At 49.4% G+C, this 6595-nt stretch overlaps 2 long non-coding RNA genes across 2 annotated transcripts; both read left to right on the forward strand.

The window, feature by feature from the left end:
• Positions 1-811: 811 nt before the first annotated feature.
• Positions 812-1030, forward strand: LOC118566430. Its single transcript, XR_004933003.1, has 2 exons — positions 812-865; positions 938-1030. It is a non-coding gene; the product is annotated as an uncharacterized LOC118566430 (long non-coding RNA).
• Positions 1031-5859: 4829 nt separating this feature from the next.
• On the forward strand, positions 5860-6078 carry LOC118566502. The gene is made up of 2 exons (XR_004933080.1): positions 5860-5913; positions 5986-6078. It is a non-coding gene; the product is annotated as an uncharacterized LOC118566502 (long non-coding RNA).
• Positions 6079-6595: the final 517 nt, after the last annotated feature.

Genomic DNA, 6595 nt, shown 5'->3' on the forward strand with positions numbered 1-6595 from the left:
CCTTATATAGGACATTTTTGACCAATCTGTATAATCTGACCCAATCTGTATAATATGATTGAACTTGATTTTGTAAAGTGCCTTGAGATGACATGTTTCATGATTTGGCGCTATATAAATAAATTGAATTGAATTGAATAGTTTCCTGTCTCCCTATACACTGAAGGCTCTTTCTTTGTTGTTTAGAAGTTATTTTAGGCCGCTGGTTATACGTGGGTTGTTATTGGGAAAGCATCTTAATGATCTGGTCAACATTGGGGTTGCTTTAGCAGTATGTTTGTGGCCATTCTCTCGCTGGAAGGTGGACCTCTGTCTCTGTTTCTAATCACAGGCAGAGTGACACAGGTTTTGGTCCAGAGCATCCCTGTATTTAGCACTGTCAGGATTCTCTGTGTTGGCTGCTAACTCTACTCCGCAGGTGTGCCTAGTTGGCTGAGGAGGCGTGGTCCACACCTGCAGCTCGTTGCAGGCGGCTTCCTCTGGCTTCTTAAGCAGAGCACTGGCAGATGGAAGACGCCGGAGCCTTAACCAGTCGTGATTTTGGTGCTTGGATGCACTCACCTGTCTTGACGCCTCGTCCGAAGAAACAGACCAGCAGACCTGTCGGCTCAGATTTTGCTCTGGCGCTCCCCTCATACTTCCTGGAAATTACCCAGCGAGGGCTGAGATCCCCCTTTCCCGGGTTCTGTCGGTTCTGTGCTCACTCTGGTCAATCCATCTGTCAACCGCTGCCGATGAGGTCATCTCGGATTCCTCACCAGCTACATCTGCCGCCCTCAGCCACTAGCCACCTATCTCCATCAGAGTAGTCACATAGAGATCTCCTGACGCTACTTCTTCCCGGTTAGGTCCGCCCTGCCTAATGGTAAGCAGCGCAACTCTTAGTTGGTTTTTCTGGCTTTCATTATGAAGAACTCACGTGCTCTCTCTCTTACAGTCTCTCCAGCCTTGACGTTCTGACCCAGCCGTGTACCAGTAGTCCGTCCATAAACCTGCTTATTTTTCCTTTAATAAAAGAACTTAAAACTGCGTTTGCCTCCCGTTCGTATCTGCATGTGGGCTCGTCATCTGAAAACCATGACAGAAGAAGGCTCCGGCCACCAAAGTCCAGCGGATACGTTCGGGCGGCAGTTAGCCGCACATCAAGAACAGATGCAGACGTTAGGTTTTGCTGTGAATTCCACTCAGGAACAACTTCAGAGGTTAGCCGCGCAGGTTAGCCTACTAGTGGACACAGTTACTTCCGCGAAGACGTCACTTGTCACTCAAGGTCTCGCAACCCCGCCTTCTGACGCACCGAGCATGGAGAATCAGGCTTGGACTCCATCACTTGAGGGCGCGTCACCTTCTCCGGATAAATTCTCCGGTGACGACGGAAGTTGCGGAGGTTTTCTTTTCCAGTGCAACCTGGTGTTCAACCGTTCACCCCAGACTTTCGCCTCTGATGAGGTAAGGATATCTTACGTTTTACGCCTGTTAACGGGTAGGGCTCTTAGGTGGGCTGAGGCTAGATTCCCTGATTGTCAGTCATTTGGGACAACTTTTCAGGATTTCATTACTGAATTTAAGACAATTTTTGCACCGGAGTTGGATTCGGCACAACAGTCTCGACATCTCCTCACCTTGAAACAGCGCGGTCGTCGAGTTTCGGATTTTTCTGTGGAGTTTCGTACATTTGCTGCGGTTGCAGGTTGGCAGCCGAGACCGTTAAAGGCAGCTTTCTTTCAGGCTCTAGACGAGTCATTAAAGGACGAATTAGCTCGGGTAGAGGAACCAGAGGACTTTGAGGAGTTTGTCGCGCTAGCTATTCGCTTGGACTCTCGGTTACGCAGCCGAAATCGGGTTAAGTCCAACCTTGCCTTGCAACCATCCACCTCCACAGCTCCTTTTCCTATCAGGAGGGAACCCCGTTCCTTTACACCTCCTCCCGAACCCATGCAGTTGGGGCAGGTGGGTCTCTCCAAGAAGGAACGTCAGCAGCGATTCTCAGAGAACTTATGTCTTTATTGTGGAGGTGATGGTCATTTCCTCAGAGATTGTCCTGTTCGGCCAAAAGATCGAGTCCGCCGCTCTTAACGGGGGGATCGGTGGACAAGTTGGGATCTATTCCCCGGGAGACTGTTAAGGTTTCATCTGGTTCTCGTTGTTGTCTACCTCTTACTTTGATATTTGACCAGGAGAGTTTTGATGTTTCGGCTCTAGTAGATTCAGGTTCTGATTTTAATCTTATTGATCAAGCGGTTGTGGACCAGCTTCGTGTACCTGTGGATCATTTACCCGAACCACTCCAGGTCTCGTCATTGGATGGGCAAAATTTGACCCTTATTACTCATCGCACACGACCTTTGGAGGTGATAGTTTCCGGCAACCATCGAGAACAACTTTCTTTTTTTGTCTTCCCGGTTAAGCGTTCACCTGTGGTTTTGGGTATAGCTTGGTTAAGGGTCCATAATCCGCAGTTCAATTGGGCTGAGTCCCGATTAGAGTCATGGTCACCTTCTTGTCATTCCCGTTGCTTGCAGTCTGCTCGACCCGTAGTGGTCTCCTCTTCCCTAACTAATTCCGGAGACGTTATTGATCTGTCTCGCGTTCCTGAGGATTACCACGACTTGCAGCAGGTCTTTAGTAAGACTCAGGCGTGTTCTCTGCCCCCACATCGCCCATACGATTGTGCGATTGACCTGTTACCTGGGGCCCCTTTACCGGCGAGTCGACTCTATAACATCTCCAGGTCAGAACGTCAATCGTTGGAGAAGTACATTGGTGAGTCTTTGGCTACGGGGTTAATTCGTCCTTCTTCTTCCCCATTAGGGGCTGGGTTCTTTTTTGTGGGAAAGAAGGACGGAACCCTTCGACCCTGTATTGATTATCGAGGGCTTAACCAGATAACGGTCAAGAATAAATACCCACTTCCTCTATTATCATCAGCCCTTGAGCCAGTCCAGAATGCCAAAGTTTTCACTAAGCTCGATTTGCGCAACGCTTATCATTTGGTTCGGGTGAGACAGGGGGATGAGTGGAAGACAGCTTTTAAGACTCCGTTAGGTCACTTTGAGTACCTAGTAATGCCTTTTGGCTTGTGTAATGCCCCAGCAGTGTTTCAGGCATTAGTGAACGATGTCCTGCGGGATTTTTTGAATGTTTTTGTGTTCGTCTATTTAGACGATATCCTGATTTACTCTCGTGACCTAGATCAACACAAACAACATGTTAGGCTTGTTCTCCAGCGGTTGCTAGAGAATCGCCTGTTTGTAAAGGCCGAAAAATGCGATTTTCACCAGACTTCAGTTTCTTTTCTCGGTCTTATTTTGGAGGGGGGGCAAGTAAGATCAGACCCAGAAAAGATTAGAGCGGTAACAGAGTGGCCTGTTCCTGAGTCACGTAAACAGCTTCAACGGTTCCTAGGGTTCGCTAATTTTTATAGGCGATTTATCAGGAACTATAGTCAAATAGCTTCCCCGTTACATGCTCTTACCTCCACCAAGGTTCCTTTTTTCTGGAGTCCTGAAGCCGATGAGGCGTTTAAGACCCTTAAATCCCGTTTTTCCCAGGCTCCTATACTAGTGCACCCTGATCCTTCCAGACAATTCACACTTGAAATAGATGCTTCCAACACCGGTGTAGGAGCGGTCCTCTCCCAACAGTCTGAGACAGATAATAAACTTCACCCTTGTGCATTTTTCTCCCGTCGTTTGTCCCCTGCTGAACAGAATTATGATGTAGGCGATCGGGAATTATTAGCTATTAAGTTAGCCTTGGAGGAGTGGCGGCACTGGCTAGAGGGATCCGAGCAACCCATCATAATTTGGACAGATCACAAAAACCTCTCCTATCTGCAGACAGCCCGCAGACTCAACTCTAGGCAAGCCCGTTGGTCATTATTCTTCTCACGATTCAACCTCACCATAACCTACAGACCAGGCTCTCGAAACATTAAACCCGATGCGCTTTCTCGTCAGTTTGCTCAAGTGGAACAAGAGAAACAACCGGATTTAATTCTTCCTCCATCATGCACAGTTGGAGCTTTGCATTGGGACCTAGAGGACAGGATTAATCAGGCCCTGTTATTAGATCCGGATCCTGGTACGGGCCCACCGGGATTAAAGTATGTTCCCCGATCTGTTCGTCCTGAGGTTTTACGGTGGGTTCACGATGCCAAGTTTTCCGCCCATCCGGGCATTTATAGAACCCAGTCTCAGGTGTCTCGGCGATTCTGGTGGCCATCGTGGACCAAGGACGTCCGAGACTACGTTTTAGCCTGTCCTGTCTGCGCCCAAAACAAGTCGTCTAACCAGCCGCCTTCTGGGTTATTGAATCCGCTTCCGATTCCCAAACGTCCATGGTCTCACATAGCTGTTGATTTCGTTACTGGACTCCCTGTTTCCCAAGGCATGTCAACTATCTTAACTGTGGTTGACCGTTTTTCCAAGTCCTGTCATCTCATACCCATCCGTAAGCTACCTAACGCTCTCCAGACTGCCCAACTCCTCATTAAACATGTTTTCAAGCTCCATGGAATTCCTGTTGACATTCTCTCTGACCGGGGTCCCCAGTTTGTTTCTCAGGTCTGGCGGCACTTTTGCTCTGCTCTGGGTGCCCGTTACACGCTCACCTCCGGATACCATCCTCAAACCAACGGTCAGACTGAACGAATGAATCAACAATTAGAAACCACCCTCCGTTGCCTCACGTCATCTACTCCTTCCGACTGGAACAAGTTTTTGCCTTGGGTAGAGTATGCTCTGAACTCTCATATCACCTCAGCCACGGGACGTTCACCTTTTGAAGTTGCATTAGGATATCAACCACCACTCCTACCTTCAGACGAACTCAGGATTCCCTTCACATCCGTTAACGATTATATTGCTCGCTGCCAGAAAATATGGAAAGAGACAGTTACAGCCCTCACTCGCACCGCAGAGCGGAGCAAGAGGTTTGCCGACCAGCACCGCAGACCAGCTCCCCATTATCGCCCCGGTCAGAGGGTTTGGTTATCATCCAGAGATGTTTTGACTAATCCATCCGCCAAGAAACTTGCTCCCCGGTTTACAGGTCCCTATGAAATAGAGAGAGTCATCAACCCCACCACTGTCCGCTTACGTCTTCCTCCTCACTCTCGTGTTCATCCCACTTTTCACGTATCCCAGATTAAGCCTGTTTTGGACAATGATTCTTACCCTCCTTCCGGACCCCCTCCACCCTCCCAGGACAGTCAGAGTTCTCGCGTCTCCAGGATTGTAGATGTCCGTCGACGTGGAAGGGGTTACCAATACCTCGTGGATTGGGTGGGTCGCAGCTCGGAGGATCGCTCATGGGTATCTGCAGCCACCATCGCCAATGAGGAATTGATCCGAGACTTTTGGTCTACTCAACCCAGCACATCTTCGTCTGGGCCGCCAGGAGGCGGCCGTTGAGGGGGGGGTAGTGTCAGGATTCTCTGTGTTGGCTGCTAACTCTACTCCGCAGGTGTGCCTAGTTGGCTGAGGAGGCGTGGTCCACACCTGCAGCTCGTTGCAGGCGGCTTCCTCTGGCTTCTTAAGCAGAGCACTGGCAGATGGAAGACGCCGGAGCCTTAACCAGTCGTGATTTTGGTGCTTGGATGCACTCACCTGTCTTGACGCCTCGTCCGAAGAAACAGACCAGCAGACCTGTCGGCTCAGATTTTGCTCTGGCGCTCCCCTCATACTTCCTGGAAATTACCCAGCGAGGGCTGAGATCCCCCTTTCCCGGGTTCTGTCGGTTCTGTGCTCACTCTGGTCAATCCATCTGTCAACCGCTGCCGATGAGGTCATCTCGGATTCCTCACCAGCTACATCTGCCGCCCTCAGCCACTAGCCACCTATCTCCATCAGAGTAGTCACATAGAGATCTCCTGACGCTACTTCTTCCCGGTTAGGTCCGCCCTGCCTAATGGTAAGCAGCGCAACTCTTAGTTGGTTTTTCTGGCTTTCATTATGAAGAACTCACGTGCTCTCTCTCTTACAGTCTCTCCAGCCTTGACGTTCTGACCCAGCCGTGTACCAGTAGTCCGTCCATAAACCTGCTTATTTTTCCTTTAATAAAAGAACTTAAAACTGCGTTTGCCTCCCGTTCGTATCTGCATGTGGGCTCGTCATCTGAAAACCATGACAAGCACCATCTATCTTTAACTCAACTCGGTCCAGTTTCTCAGTCCCTACTTTTGAAAAACATTCCCACAGCATGATGCTGCCATCACCATGTATAACTGGGGGGATGGTGTTCTTGGGGCGATGCAATGTGTTGGTTTAGAGATAGACAGCATTTTCCTTGGTGGTCAAAATGTATAATTTTAGTCTCATCTGACCAGATCACCCTCCTCCATGCATTTTGGGGAGTCACCCACGTGCCTCTTGCCAAACTCAAAATGTGCCTTCTTATTCTTAATGCTGACTAATGCCTTTTCTGGCCACTCTTGCATTAAGCCTAGCTTTATGGCCCGTACAGCTTATTGTGGTCCTGTGGACAGATTCCTCCAGTCTCTGATGTGGACCTCTGCAGCTCCTTCAGGGTGACCTTTGGATTAATACCGTCCTGGCCTGGTCTGTGAGTTCTGGTGAGTGGCCTTTTATTGGCA

This window comes from Fundulus heteroclitus, chromosome 16 (assembly GCF_011125445.2).
Source record: "Fundulus heteroclitus isolate FHET01 chromosome 16, MU-UCD_Fhet_4.1, whole genome shotgun sequence".
Taxonomy (NCBI): domain Eukaryota; kingdom Metazoa; phylum Chordata; class Actinopteri; order Cyprinodontiformes; family Fundulidae; genus Fundulus; species Fundulus heteroclitus.